Consider the following 17,297-nt stretch of genomic DNA (forward strand, 5'->3'; position numbering starts at 1 on the left):
GTAGGGTAAAGAATAAAGAACAAGGAAGAGAAAAATAGAAAATACCGGATTGTCTGGGGCCACATAGTCAACCTTGTCTGAGGTGAGAAGGCTTAGAGAGGGCTTGGCACCTGGGGATTGGCTGACTGGATATTCTGCATTTGGGGTCAAGTAGAGCATTTATAAGTTTCAGTTTGCTGACATGGCACCCTGGGCAGGAATGACTTCCTCTTGGGCCTAGAAATTTATTTCACCACATCCAAGGATGAGGCGTCCTTGCAGCCCAGTGGATGAGAGAGAAGTTTGCTGGTTTTCCTGAACCGCAGGGGGTTGGCTGTCACCAGGTAAGCAGGAGGGAACTCTCTGGGGCGCAGGCAGCTGCAAGAGTGTGGGTGTGCAGAGAAAAGGAGACATCTGGGTGGGAGGTCTGGATCACGTGATGTCAGTGTGGGGAGGGCCTGACAGTCATTATTCACTAAATGAATAAATTGTAATAACAAAGGTACGGTCGGTCTTCAACTCCTTCCGTAAAGGTTTATGGAGAATACAGCACGTCACAGCCACTAATCTAGGTGGCGGGCTGCTCCAACAGTGAAGAAAATAGGAAAACAGTTACTCTCTACAGGGCTTAGGTTCTGGGATGAAAACAAGCCAAATGCATATAAATAAGTAAAATAAGTGTATCAGATGGTGGTATGCTATGTGAGAAGCAGGATCAAGAGAGGTAGTTGCCATTTCAAATAGGCTGGCATAACTAAAGGCGACATCTAAAAAGTAGATATTTTGATAAAAACCTGAAGATATGGAGAAAGCAAGCCATTCGCATGTCTGAGGAAAGACAGCTCCAGGCTGAGTGAACAGTAAGTGCAGAGGTGGGAGCAGAGCTGGCATGTGCAAGGACAGGCAGGGAGGCCAGTGCTCCTAGAGCATAGGCAGCAAGGGAGCGAGTGAGAGATTAGGTTAGAGATGTGTTGGAAGGAGGGCTGTATACAGCGTTGTGGGCCACTGTAAATAATCTGGATTTTAATCTGGATGAAGTAGAAATCCACTGGGAATTTTAGGCAGAGACGTGACAAGATATGATGTACATTTTAGAAGGATCAATCTAGCTGCTATGTTAACATTGGACCTTTGTGTTATGGAAGCAAGAACAAAGGCAGGGAACCATTTGGGTGGTCAGCAGATGCAATGGATGCAAAAGAAAACAGTTACTGGGACAAGGAGGGTAACAGAGGAAATAGTGAAACGTGGCCAGATTCTGGGTATATTTTCAATGTAAAAATAATAAGGTTTACTGTTATATTGGATGTGGGGTATGAGAAAAAGTGAGGAGATAAGAATTACTTCAAAGCTTTTGGCCTGAGAACTGAACGAATGATGGTATAATTTATTGAAATTGAGAAGATTAGGAGATGTAAATTAAGACAGAAAGGATGAATGGATTTTATTTTTCTCTTCAATTACAGTTTACTAATTCACAGATAATTATATAGTATTCAAAGAAATATTTTAATGTCTACTATAGACTTAAAATTAATATGCCATCACACTTGGAATAGAATTTGTATTTATAATCTTGCCTTTGATATATCTGATATTTTCCTTCCATGTATTTATACATTATGTATTGCCCCTCCTAAACCAAGTTTTGTTTGCAAATGTGGATGTTTATACTTTGGTCATGCTGTCAGAGAGCCAAAATTTTGGTTGTTGCAGTGTTATCATCTTTCTCTATGTAACAGTGTTTGTGATTTGTGAAATTAATTAGATATTTTATTGAATTTCACTTATTTTATATAAATTACTGGAAAATGGAAAAATGAAAGTGCTGATACTAGTCATAAGAGGACATCTCATAAACATAATGCAGTTGTGACCAAGATGGAATTCATTAAGAACGCTGAATGAAGCAACTCTGGTTTCAGTCCTCTGATCATTAGACTTAATTTGATTGTCTCCGTGTGAACTGTGAAAGGGAAAAGAACAGGTGTGGGATGCTAGAATATACTGTCGTACTTTAAGGGCTCTATAACAGAGCACCACTGATGCAATGACAATCTATTGTTCAACTTTAAAATATAAAATTTACCTTTCTTATTTTCATGAACACTTAATATATGAAAGAGGGAATTACCTGTAAAGACGTCTAATTCAAATGCTATGTCACATTCCATAGAATTTGTTGATTAATTTAAACATTATGCTTTCCATAATAAACAAATCTCAAGTGGTTGTTATCAGCATATGCATAGATTGTGTCTGTACGAAAAAAAAAGTTATGTCAGTTTAATCAGCTAGTCAAATAACAGATTAATCAATGGAAAATATATTAGCCAGGTTATTGGGAGAACTGATAGACAGAAGTAATATGGTCAAGTGGCTTACACACATATTAAGGATATACCTGCAAAATGACAAACTATTCTATCAATTAATACAAAAAAGTTATTCAAACTACCATGCCATCAGTTAATTGATGCAAGTCCAAGTTATCAATGTCATAGTGTAAAAACACTTTATGTTTTGAAAAAATTCCTCACTGAAATCTTGACTCATCCTACAGGTAAATCCTTCTATCTACCAAGTGCTTTATATTTCACTGTTAATATCTAAATATTCCTAAATCTATTCAAACTTTATTTTGTAAATGACTTGAAATTTGGAAGAATTTTAGTTTTGCTTGTATGATTTTTCCTATCTCACATCATGCATAAAAACAAACTCCCAAGGGCTTTCATATTTGAATATAAAAATAAAAAACCAATAAAATTCCCAGTAGCAAATATAAGAGAAAAGCAGAATACCTAACAAAAGCAACATGAGACTATGTTGAGAAACAACCCTGACTAACATGGACACTGACTACATGGGGAAAATCTTTTTTGAAAGTTAAAGGCCAACCATTTGAAAGCTCTGCAAAGCAAGGGATTTAAACACTAAATGTACAAGGAATTCTTGAAATAAATAAGATAAAAGATGAAATGCTTAACAGAAAAATAGGCAAAATACGAAAACAAATTTAACCAGATAGTATATATCTATAAAATTCAAGCTTTAGTGTGGAAACAACCTAAATGTCCATCAACAGATGAACAGATAAAGAAAATGTAGTGTTTACATACAATGGAATTCTACTGAGCCTTTAAAAGGAAGGACATTCTGCAACATGTGACAACATGGATGAAACTTGAAGACATTATGCTTAGTGAAGTAAGCCCGTCACAGAAAGACAAACACTGTATGATTACACTTGTATGAGATATCTAAAATAGTCAAATTCATAGAATCAAAAAGTGGACTGGTGGTTGCCAGGGGCTGGGGTGAGGGGAAATGGGGAGTTACTGATCAAGGAACACAATGTTTCAGTCAAGCAGGATGAATAAGCTCTAGAGATCTGCTGTACAACATCATGCCTATAGGCAGCAATGATATACGGTACACTTAAAAATTTGTTCGGAGGGTAGATCTGATATTAAGAGTTCTTTCCATAATAACATTTTTTAAAAATCAAGCTTTACTGTAATAATCAAATGAAGGAAAATATCATTTGGGACATCAGATGACCAGATTGACATGAGTCATAATGTTCTGTGGTGAGCAGAGTTCAAGGAAGTGTCTCAGTAACCTATCTCAAATATTAGTTTTTATAATGTAATTTTAAGTTTTTCTTTGTTTTCGATTTTTTAGCAATGAGACTACATTAAATATGTAAATAAAAAATAATTATGAAAAATTTAAAGATGATAAGCAGTTGACAAATTGCAGAAAATAGGAAAGAATATAAGGTATAAATTGGCACAAAATCTCTAGAGGAGCAATTTAGTAATACATACCAAGTCCTTATTTTTTTCCACATCTTTTAGCCCAACAATCATACATATATGGAAATGTTTTGCAAAGTTTAGCTATAGTCATTATAGCACAGTTTATAATGTTTAAAAAAAATGAATAATGTCTAAAAAATAATGGATAAATTTAATTACAATAAAATAATCGTGTTGTATCCATTTAATAAATTATTTCATCTATTTTAAATATCTGTTAGATACATATTTATTGATGTAAAAATCATTTGATATAATGTTTAAATAAAAAACATCTACACACTAAATGTAAAAGGCCATTTTATTTTACAAAATTATAGATATGCATTTATCTATAATAATTAGATATAAGATATGTAATTATCTTAATTAGATAATAGGATATGGATAGAATTACAGATATTGTATAGATTGAAAGCTCAGAAGCCCTTCCATTTGCCAGATCTCAATCACAACCCTCAAAAAATAAACAAAATCCTGTCTTTTATGCAATCATTTCCTTGTATATTTTTATTTTTCTCATCTAAATGTGCATCCCTAGACATATAATTTAGTATTTCCCAATTTCTTAAAATTTGTTATGTCTCTTAAGCCTCTTAATTTACAGGTGCAAACTCTATCTTTTTCTTTTTCTTACAACATTTCAAGTTAAAAAACACAAGCCATTTAAATTGCAAATTTCCCTCTGTCTGGGTTTTGCTGATCATATGCTCATTTTGCAATTCATATGTTCCACTGCCCTCTCTATTTTCTGCAACTTGGAAGAAAGTAGACTTACATTAAATTTTTTTTGCAGGATCACACATCATTTGGGGCTTCTAGCTTGTCTGTCTTTTTATGCTTGATGTCTACATCCATCATTGAACACTGAATCCTGTTATTTCCTTTTTAGTCATTACCAGGAGTACTTCTATAAAGTTTCACCTTCCCTCATCTATTAATTGAGTATTAATAGTGTTTGCTACTTGTTATATTAGTAAAATATTAATTAATACAATTATTTTACTTATTTGATTATTAATAGTGTTTGCTACTTGTTATATTAGTAAAATATTAATTAATACAATTATTTTACTTATGACAATAATTGATAAAATATTAATAAAATTAACACTTTATATGGAAAAAAGCAAGATAAATGCTCAGTTTTCCCCTTTATTTTATAGAGTTTCATATAATTAATTTGTTTCTTCTCATCCCCTGAAAGTAAGTAATTAGACTGTTGTTCAAGTATCATTAGGAACTTGTGCATTTAAACATATTGGATGGGTTTCAATCTTTTACTATGAATTCAATCCATCCTGAAGCTAAATGCTCCCAACGTTTGTTACAGAACTTCTTCTCGCTGAATCCCGTCTCTGTGATGTGATCCTAACAGTCTTTGTAATAACAAGATATTCCCAGTTCATTTTGTGTATTTCCAGCCTCACACCTGGAATCAGCCATTTGTCCAAGAAGCCCTCTTCATCTTTAGAAGGGAAAAGGTATTTTAAGTTTACAATCTTGATGCTAGAAATGTTTATTTTTACCTCATTTTTTTTTCCCTGATTTTTTCTATATAATTTTGTGGCTGGAACTTAGAAGAAAATAGACATTGACAGAACAATTAATCAACAGATGGATAAAATGCCTAATGAGTTCATTGTGATTTCTGATTCAACTTCAGGACACAGGACTCCTCAGCCTCTTCCAGTTCACATCTATCCCTCTCTCCTTTCACCTGCAGAACTCTGTTTTCAAACACAGGGGGAGTGATAAAATTACAGTATTCAGTAATTGCTCATTTGCCTTATCCCACATCACACCCATGTTAGTTTCCACATAACAATGCAAATACTTTCAAAACTAAAATGATTACTGTAGTACACACTTAAAAGATTTGTAAACGTGTTGTTTTTGTCCTCAGTTATTTTTAATTTTACTATATCTACTTTGTTCTAGCATATAGCAATTATATTCTATATTCTCTCTTCATTTAATCTTAGTTCTATAGAGTTAGCTATATATCCAAGGCTTATTTTCACATGAAAATTTGATTTTTTATAAATTTTCTGAACTTTTGAAAGGAGGTTTGTTTCAGAATAGCTTTTCTAACTTGACAGAGGTCTCTCATCTATTTTTTTCAGTTAGTATTTAAAAATATGAGCTTCTTCTGGCTTGGTTCCCCTCCCCCACTTTTATCTGGAATTTTCTTTTCTTCATTTCTATAGCCCTTGTCCTGATAAGTTTTAATTCAGTTTCCAGTAGATATATATATATTTTTCTCTTGATGTGGAACTCTGTTCTGGAAGGGAGCCATGCTGAGTGAGCTTCAGGAATTCAGAGGGACTAGACTGCTCTAGCCCCTCAGACCTTCCTACAGACCGTTGCCCTCACCAGCTATGGATTAGGAAAACTCTTCCTAGTTTTCTGGGCTGTTTTCAGACGGACGCCTGGTGAATATCCTGTCCTCAGCTCTTAAGACGCCTGGTTGTTTCCCCATGCTTCCACCAGGACAAAGGCCAAGACAACGCAGGGCTGGTAGCTATCGTCTTTCCGTCCACCCACTGTATTTTGGGTTTGTGAAGATACTTGTAACCTAATTTTGTTGTAAATGTGGTCCGTCGATTTTGGTTTACTATTTATTTGCTCTGTCTGCTTTTATAAGGGTATTTAAGAAAGTTAAATATTATGCTACTGTCATCATTTTCCCCATAATCCCTTGTTCTTATTTTGAAACCAATTTTTCATGATGGACGAAAAGTGTCCTTAAATAAAAATAACTTCCGTCTTCTTCCCATGTTCCTGTTTCAAGATAGTAGAAGTCCTATAACTGCATTTTGTGTATAAAACAGAACAAATTTTGGCAACACCTATGACATCCAGTTAAATTAAAGTAAAAGCGTAAACCAGGGCCAAATGTAGTGCACCAGAAATCGTGTTAACACAGGCAAGAGTCTTCTGGCTCTTCCCATGAAAATCTGCACTGTAGACAAACTGCAATAAACGAGACTGACAGTTATTCAGTATTGGTCTGTTTAACTTTATTTGAAAAGCCAAAGCCTGTGATTTCTCTTTAGCAACAAAATTAGTTGGAATAGTCAAATCCTTTTTGTTTAATGCAGTGTTGTATCAATTATTTTTTAAAATTACTAAATGTTTGCTGAGAGATCAGTCTGCAATCATCCCTGCCATCCACCTCCTTCGGCTTCACGGCTTCTATGGGAGCTTTGCTTTTGGGGATATAAACATGTGGTGCACTATGCACAAATTTATTCCAATTCTTATAAAATCACATGATATTAGACTGTATGTTTACATTTATTTAGCACTGGGCTGTTGCATAGAAGACAAAACCATATATAACTTTGTATGAGCTACAATTTTATGACAACAACTAGCTGAAGCAAATATCCTAGGAGGAGTTAGCTCATTTGTAAAATAGTGGAAAAAAAAGTATTCTACTCTCTATCCTCTAAAGTTTCAAGTGTCAAGCAATTTAAAAAATTTCAGGAGTAGAGTATAAAATTGTTTCTGTTTGGATTTGATAAGTTTTCTAGGAAATCCTGATTAGAATAACTAAGAGTTTCCTCAGTTTTTATACGTCCCTAAAAATGCATCATTGTCTATTGGATTTGATTATTTGAACATGATGTAGTTACGATAATGTCCTGCCCGGGAGCACACAGGGGCTTTGAGGCCTAAGACCTAAGTCCTCATCTTGCTTTTGCACCTGCTTCAGGGTGCACGACCTTGAAGAATTACTTATCCTATATGTGCCTCAACTTCCTCCTCTAAAAACTGAGAATAATAATAATAATCTGAAATTTATGGGATTGTTATGAAAATTAGATGATATAATAAACACAAACCAACAGTCATGCGCCACATAGTGACGTTTCCGTCAACGACGGACCGCATATACGACAGTGGTCCCATAAGATTAGTACCATGTAGCCTAGGTGTGAGGTAGGCTAGACCGTCTGGGTTTGTGTAAGTCCACTCTATGTTGTTTGCACAATGACAAAGTTGCCTAACGATGCATTTCTCAGAATGTATTCCCATAGTGAAGAAACACATGACTGTAGTCATAAAAAATTTGAACATAAAAAGCATCACAAATTTCACATGTCCAAAACAGAGCACTTTTTTCTCTACTCAACATCCCTCCCACAGCTTTTCGTGACTCACTTCTTTCTCCTTGCAGTTCTTTGTTCAAAGATGATAATGAGTATATGTTAAAGATGTGGTCAGTCTATCAACGCTGCCATAGTAGAGTAAACTCATTCTTTAGTACTCTGTAGAGGCTTTGACAACTTTGTGTCAAAAAAGGTAAAGACTAAATACCTAATTACTAAATCTAATTTTTTTAAGGACTAGGCATCTTAAAAATGATTTTAGATTAGGACCTCATTTTATAACAAACTGTATTACTTTCAAAATGTTCTGTTTTCTTTTATGTAAGCATGCACTCATCTATAGATTAACATATTTTGTTAACATTTGAAAATCCCCCTTTTACAAAATTTTCTATTATTTTTGAACTAAAATGTTAACTTATTCAGCTTTTTTCAAAGAATAAAGTACAAATGTAGGAAAAGATTTCTTTGTATTTGATGTGTTTCATATGTTTGATGAAGATAATTGTAGACAAGTTTTTACTTAAATTAGCAGAATGAACCTAATTATTTACTTTAATAAGGATATTTATCATTTAGACACACATTTTCAAATATAAGTTTGAAACCACTGACTTTTGCTGAGAACACTTTCATTCATCATGACAGATAGAAGAGCCTAAGTCCCATCTGTATTAACAATCTTGGTGTGCTCTAAGAAATATAAGAAGGTCAGTGTGCTCGAAGCATATAAAGTAAGAGGAGAATAATGGGTAACAAAGAAATGTTGGTAGTCCACGAAGAGTCTTATATAGTGTTTGTGCACATATTTACTTGATATGTTAAATTTTGCATGCATGTATAAGCTTTAATTGCTGTAATATAATCAGAAAGGATGAGTTACTTTTTATATTTGCATTTCTCCACTTCTGCAATTTCCAAAAAGATGGTTAGGCCTGTGGTCTCCTTTGTTGCAGATAATGTTTAAATTTTAGGACCTAAAGGAAACTTTACTTAAACAACACCTCTCCTCCTAGCATTTGCTTTACAATGGCCTGAACAAACTAAGAGAAGAGGAAAAAGAGTGCTTTTAGTGGTGGTGTGAGTGATCTGATTGATTTCTATTGTATTTTTGTAAATAATAGGACATTTCTTTCTTTCTTTTTTTTTTTTTTTTGGTGAGGAAGATTGGCCCTTTGCATGTGGGATGCTACCACAGCATGGCCCAATGAATGGTGTGTAGGTCCGCATCCAGGATCCAAACCCATAAACCCTGGGCCAACAAAGCAGAGTCCACAAACTTAACCACTATGCCACGAGGCTGGCCCTAATAGGACATTTCTTAAACACTAAGGTAGTATAGTAATATTCATACATTAAGGTAACTGTTAAGATATGAATTTAAAATGCAATGAAAAGCTTTTAAGAATTTTCTGCAGGTGAGTTACATAGTTCGATGCTGTTTTTAAAAGATTATTTAAGAATATTTTAAATTCTCATAGAAAAAGAATTAGAAGCAGTAATTAAGGAGGCTGGTTAAAAGACTATTAGAGTAAAAACATCAAAAGATAAATGTAATCTTTGACCATGGTAATGACAGTATGGTTATATTTAAAATATGTTTTTCACATATGATGGAGTAGGGGAGTGTCAAAAATGACTCCCAGGTTTATATCTAGAGAGACTGTATGGCATTGGTGCTGTGACCCAAGGTGGTAAGAGCATGAAATAGCAGTATTGATGGAGAGTGTTTTGTGACAGGTATTACATGGGAAGCCGTTAAATGGGCATTTGGATGTACAAGTCAGGAGCTTCAAATATATCCTCGAATGAGAAATATAAATTATGCCATTCACTTCATAAAATGATCATTCTTAAAAGCTGACAGCCTACAAAGTAAAAGATATTGTCATTATATTGGTTGCTATTTAGGATACAATGATTAATTAGTTATGAATTTTTCACTAAAAAATGTGGTAAGGACTAGATAACATTAGCTTTTCTATGCTCCTCCTGTCATATGTGATGCCAACAAAGAAGATATTTTCAGATATTCAAGGGCTTTGAAAAAAATCACACCCATGACCCCTCCCTGAAAATTTAATCAAGGTACAATTTAAGTGACCAGGAGATGGGCTGCAATAAATCCAGATTTGGAAGCCATGGTGTAATAGAATTGACAGTGAAAAATGAAACCAGTAAAACATGAAGTTAAGAGCAGTAAGGCATGCACATAAATAACTAAAATAAAAAGTAGAAAGTAGTAAATGTTCCCTGAGAGATGATGTACAAATAAAGTTCAATTTGGTATAGGGAATTGGAAATTCTTTTCATAGCAAAAGATCAGGGATATTTAAGGAAGGAGGTGACGATAGAATTGGGCCTTATCAGGTAATTAGGATTTGAACAAGGAGGCATGGGAGAAAAATGAGTAGGTGGTTCAAAAAGACCTGCAAGGGCAGGTAGGTAGGCTGGACAAGGCGGGGCGTCTGCACGCTGCGCAGCTCCCTGTGAGAGGAGCGGCTGTAGCCAGGGCAGCGCCGGGCGACTCCGCAGCAAAGCTAGACTGGACCAAGCTGGGGGAGCCTCGGAGTTTATCCATCACCTCACTGTCCTCACTCAAACGGACAATCGTTCTTTACAGGTCCAACTCAATATTTTAAAGCATCCTAATAGAAATAAACGAAAGCTTGCTTTAAAAGTTATCTTGAAGAATTCAGTTGTAAATGTCTCATATTTAAAATAAATTGTTCATTTTATTTTATTTTTTTTTTAAATTTTTTGTTTATTGCAGTAACATTGGGTTATAGCATTGTATAAATTTCAGGTGTACATCATTATACTTCTATTTCTGCATAGATTACATCATGTTCACCACCCAAATACTAATTACAACCCATCACCACACACATGTGCCGAATTATCCCTTTCACCCTCCTCCCTCCCCCTTCCCCTCTGGTAACCACCAATCCAATCTCTGTCTGTCTCTGTGTGTTTGTTTGTTGTTGTTATTAAATTGTTCATTTTAAAGTAGGATTCCTTAAGCACAAGATTGATGATGATGCAATATCCTTTAAGAAAAGATACAGGCAAATGGGGAAACTAGCAAACCAAGAAGGAAACTGAAAATCTTTAAATTTAATTTTCTCCATATAAAGAGAAGGATCACTTAAAAATATGATTATAAGGCATAGATTGTGAGTCAATGCCAATTAACTGTAAAGGAATTGTATTTAATTAATGAGAATTCTTAAAATGCTCATATACTCTGAAGAAAGGAAAATTTATCAAAGGAGATTCAGTTTGGTCAACAGAATGTAATTTTAACAAATAGATTAGCTTTAAAAAGTGTTATTCTTCAAAATAAAGTTGGGTTAGTAATTACTACACGCAAAGTTGTTCTACATATTTACTCACTGCAGGTTCATGCTCGCACCAATGTTAAAATTAAATTCCTAAACACAAAACAAATAAAATAATTCAATCAATACTCGATATAGGAGAGTTAAAATTATCTGTTTTTAATTCATCATCATTTTTTAAGTAGCCTTATTTTTAGCTTATTTTTCATGAGTCTTCTATTTTTTAAATACTTCCCCTGTGACTTTTTTCCCCTTTTCTTGTGTGTCTTAGAATGGTAGCACAGACTGTGTCAGTTATTGTAAGCACATAGCCAGAAATCTACAGGAAATTTAAACAGAGCTAAAGAAAATCAGGCAAAGAAGAAAGTCAAGATTGCAGCAAAAATGATGCTTATAAGGAACCGTTTTCATTACTCTTTCCCATCTCGTCACTATCTGTACTCAGCACATTCCTCTCCCACTTTTCCTTCTTATGACTGAACTCAGCTGGCTTTTTCTCAATCATCTCTCTCCTTCCTGCTCTCCCAGAGTGAGAGGTCAGACACTGGAAACCTGACATCAGATGAGCCTCGTTTGAGTCTAATCTTTGCACTCCTTACTCTGCAAATTTAAAGTCTCTCTTCTATCCTGAGTAGAGAGGGGTAAGTGGTCCTGTCTCAGGAATTTCTGTGATTTAATGAGCTTGTGCACATAAAGAGTTAGGATTATTACATGTTCTACTATGATATTCCTGTGTTGTACTATAAATGCTTCTGCTCCCAATCCTTATCCTCTGATTTTTCCTTGAACGTGCTCCAGTGAGATTATTTCCCATCCAAAACCCTGAAAATCTCCCTGTCAAGGCCACCGGCGACCACTATGGTACTCAGTCCTATGCTGTGTCTCAGTTCTCATCAGAGGCAGCGCTGTGGGACACAGTCAATCCATCACATCCTCCCCAGGAGAACATTGTAAGGCCTGGCTTCCAGGGCCACTGCCCCACTGCTGCTCTTCCTCCTCAGTCACTGGCGACTCCTGCTCGGTCCCACTTGGTGATCCCTCCTCATATCCTTAGTCTCTTAAAGATGGAGAGACCCAAGGCCCATGGGCCCTTCTGCTCCATCTATACTAACTCCCGTGATAATCTCATGTAGCCCGTATGCTGAGGGCTCCCATATTTGCATCTACTGTGAATGTAGTATTTGTCTACCCAGTGGCTTCCTTAACATCTCCATTTGGATATCTAAGAGACATCTCAAGCCTGAACTCCTCCACACCAGCCCCCCATCCCGACTTGCCCTTGTCTCAGCCTTCCACATGCCTCAGCTGATGGCAACTCTATCCTTCTATTGCACAGGCCCGAACCCAGGTGTCTTCTTTGCTTTCTGTCTTTCTCTCAGATATCACATCACATCCATTCATTGGCTAAACTGTAGAAGATATATAGAATTAGACATTTTCTCACTCCTCCATTACTCCTGCTCTGGTCCAAGTCTGGATTATAGCAAAAGCCTTTTAAAAGGGTTCCATATCTGATTCCATATCTTTTCCTCTAGGGTATGTTCTTAATACAGAAGCCAGAAAAATCCTTTGTAAAATATACTTAGATTATGTTTCTTCTTTTCTCAAAAAATTTACAATGCCTCCTCATATCATTTAGCACAAAAACCAATTTATTTATAATGCCCTGAAAATTCCCACATATCTCTTTCTTACTTTTTTAGTATCCACCCCTACTAATTTTTTATCCTACATATAATTTTAGCCACAATGGCTTTCTTGCTGAATTTTGAGCTTACCAATTAGGCTCCTACCCCAGGGCCTTTGCACTTGCTCTCCTGTCTGCCTGTGATGTTCCTCTTCCACATACCCACAGGCCAGCTCCCTATCCACTTTAACCCTTCGCTCAAACACAACTTTCTGAATAAAGAGTCCCCTTATGGCTACTACATTTTAACTTGCAGCACTCCTTATATCTTCCCTCCTTGCTTTAGTTTTCCCCATAGATTACATAACTGATTTTACCTTTATTTTGTCTTATCTCATTAGGATGTAATCCCTGTGGGAGCAGTGATTTATGTGGGTCCCTTACCGCGCCCTGAACTATCCTGATAAGCTAGAAGAGTAACCGGCGTACAGTAGGCCCACAATAAAGACTTGGTTAGTTGAACTGAATTCCTTCTTTGGATATTGTGCTAGTCTGCTTGGGCTGCCGTAAAAAAGTTACCACAGACAGGTTGGCTTAAACAACATGAATTTATTTTCTGACAGTTCTGGAGGCTAGAAGTCCAAGAGCAGGTTTCTGGCTGGTCTGGTTCTGGTGACGACTCTCTTCCTGGCTTCTTGACAGCCACCTTCTCGCAGTGTCCTCACCTGGCCCTTGCTCAGTGCGTGCACGTGAAGAGAGAGACAAGTTCTCTGCTGTCTCTTCTGACAGGACACTAATCCACCCTTAAGACCTCGTTTAACCTTTATTTCCTTAGAGTCCATCTCCAAATATAGCCCTACAGGGGGCAGAGAGTCAACATGAATTTTGGAGGGGCACAAACATTCCGGTTCAAATATGCATAACAGACATCAACCTTCCACTCTAGGCTGCGAACTCTCAGATGTGGACTCACTGTTGTCCAGGTTTCTGCATGTAGCATCCAAAATGTCTGCTAGTTTACCTAAAGATTAGCTGTTGTGCTTTATCAGATTTTAAAAGTCCACCTAAACATCTATAGGGCATTTACTATTTTATCATAAACATACAGAGAAATTTTAAATTAGTCAGTCACGTTTCTTTAGAAACTACATGACCATCATTCTTTTTTAATATTATATGGTTCTTTTGGAAATATTTAGAAAATTTATAAGCTGAAAGCCTGAATTTATATTTTTGCTATGACTGGGATTCTACACATTAATTCCAATAATAATAATAAGAGGTATGTTTTGATAATGACCAAAGTATTCCTACAATTTAAGTCCCCTTGCTTTTACAATACTGCTTTTCCCTTTTATTTAAAATAGAGAATTATCTTAATGAAATAAAAAATATTTTAATCTTTTTTTCTCCCGTTTGTTTTTATTTATGTTATAAAAACTCCCACTGGGGTAGTCTTCCTAAATACACTGTGGTTTGTTTAAGTATAACACTTATAATCCACATACAACTGTTCTTAAACAAAATGTTTAACTTAAGAAGAATCTGTCTTCAATCTCGACAATGTCCTCAGAAACACCCGATAAATTTCTAGCAGATGGTCATGAGCTATTCATTAATCTAAAAGTACTCTTCCATTCTTTCTTCTTTTCCTTTCTTAAATGTGTATTAGTTAATTAATTACATAAAAATGTTTCAAAGGATTCCAGGCAATGCATAGTGTTACAGTAGATTTGGGGGCTAACTCAGCCCTAGGATTAAGTATCCTCACTTATAAAATCAGGATTATATTCTAACATGTACCAAGTACACACTTAGAAAGACTGGCTTATAAACATAGTATTTCCCACTCAACAAAGTGGAATAAGACAGGAAGGAAGGGCATAAAGGGTATAATTAGCCAAAAGAATGAAAGACATAATGCTATGGAAGTATAACAGAATAAAAACTTAGGCAAAAAAAATTGAAAAGTAATTTGATTTAGTTTCTATAGAAAATAACCCAAAGCTGTAGATTTCCACCTTTATTCTAAGTTAGAGCATTCTTAAAACAATACCACCAAAACAAATTGGATAACACCCATCTTTTTTGGGAGACATGCCAACAAGTAAGATTTTTAAGTTCCTTTGATAAAAATCCTGCATACATCTAATTTATTTTAATTTTGCCAGCAAATATTTTCTCATGTCATGTATCAGAAAGAGAGTTTCCCCCCCCGAGGTACACACATTTAATTACCATATTTATATGTTTTTCTTAAATACTTACAGCAAAAAGCCCTGTCTAGGAAAACCATTTTCAAACTCTTTTGGCTTGACAAATAACTTTGGTCTATATATTACTGCTCTTTAAGAATAACATTTAATTTAAACAACTTATTCAAGAGTAGCGACAAATATAAGCTTTTCTGCTAGGAAATCTCATCCCATTTCCCTCCTGTAGTTTATCTCAATAAACTCTAAAAATAAAATTTCAATACATTGAGTCACTCCTAAATAACACTTCAGAACTCAACAGGCCTTATAGTAAATCTGAACGCAAGACTGATTCTCTACAGATGCCAGAAACCCACCACAGTCATTGTATTATTAGTTACACTAGGAAGCCTTGTCAAAGTGCATGACTGCTGACCGGACATACTCTGAAATGTCACAGACCAGATCTCCATGGCCTTATAGAATCTACAGAGATCTGTAAACACATTTTAAATTGGATTGACATTTCTGCTTCCTGAAAACCTTTAGCTTTCAAGAAGCTAACATTCTCTGGGTCTATGGTTTGCTTCTTCCTGTGTTATGTGAATATCTTGGTAATACTCTTAAATAGCCATTGTAAATTGAGTTTAACTCAAGGAGTTTATGTAGTACATATAAAAACAGGACACTAAACTATGTAGGTATTGAAAAACTTAGAAAAAAAAACTCCACGTTTTTCAAGATGTTTAAAACATGCACAGATCTTAAGCACTAACTAAAACAAAAATAAATAATTTATTTCATAAAATAGGTGTTTAATTTGATGATAATTAAAAATTCACTAAAATGCAAAACTACAGGAATATCATTATAAATGTTAAGAAACTTTAAATTTACACATTTATCAGAGTTGCTAATCAGGAAAAAATATAAAATTCAACCTAATTAAAAAGAAAACTAGCCCTATTCTTTAAATATTAAAGTGTGAATTGGAAAATATAGGCAACAAACTAGATAAATGAAATGAAACCAAAGACCTCTATGCCTATTACCAAATTTTTAAGCATTTTGAATGATGAACATTTTGCCTCATTATTGGGAAAGTTGCATAAATTCTCCACTCAGTATGTGTAGGCACTGCCTTAAAATCAATAAGAAAATGGAAAAAAACCTTGTTGCATATTCATAAAATAATAGTCTTTAACATCACTGACTTAATGATTACTTGTGTTTACAAAAATGATGTCCCTATTATTTTAACATAAAACTAATTTTTTTTCTGCTGAGGAAGATTCACCCTGAGCTAACATCTATTGCCAGTCTTCCTCTATTTTGTATGTGGGTTGCCACCACAGCATGGCTGACGAGTGGTGTAGGTGCACACTCTATCCGAACCCATGAACCCAAGTTGCCAAAGCAGAGTGCGCCGAACTTAACCACTACACCACGAGGCTGGCCCCAAAACTAATTTTTATTTAAAAAAATTGTTTAAGCTCTTCTATACCAAATACATCTAGAAAAACATTTCTTTAGTTAGATTTCCAAAAGTGTTTGGAATGTTGTAGATTCTTGCTATTTTATTGTGTATTAGAATTTACACTGTATTGTAAAACAATTTCATGGGAGGCATGGCCGCTGTGATGAGATCTTGGTGTAGGTAAAGGTAGAATGCTAATACTTGCCCATCAGCATTCCGTCTATTTCGACTGACATCAGAATGTTGTCTTTGTCACAGGGTGTATTGGTGGCCTCTTTTGACGTTACCCTCTCAAGATATGCATGCTGCTCAGTCCGTATCCTGACTTGACAGCACCGCCTTCTGTGGCGTCTGCTTAACCTGGTGCACACTTGTGGGCCTACTTCTCTGCTTTCCTCTCTCCTTGCCACGCTGGCCATGGTTCATCCGGTAAACCACCAGCCCAAAATTCCTCAGAAAGGAAACAGGTACCAAGCTCTGAGTGTATAAATATTCCTGAACTACTGAGGACAAATGACCATTTCTCAAGAGTATTCCTCTCCACTGGCAGTTCTGGGATAGCCCTAAGAGTTTTGCAGCTTTTGAAACAACCAGCCTGAAATGATTCAATGTCAACTCTTACTTTGGTAGATATCCCCATCTCTGAGATTAGCTCCCCTCAGTTATCCTGGTGGGCCACACCCCAGCACTAACAGACTCATTTTCTCCCTCCAAAGCTCTCCAAGTTCTGCCTGTA

This window comes from Diceros bicornis, chromosome 25, assembly GCF_020826845.1.
Source record: "Diceros bicornis minor isolate mBicDic1 chromosome 25, mDicBic1.mat.cur, whole genome shotgun sequence".
In the NCBI taxonomy this organism is placed as follows: domain Eukaryota; kingdom Metazoa; phylum Chordata; class Mammalia; order Perissodactyla; family Rhinocerotidae; genus Diceros; species Diceros bicornis.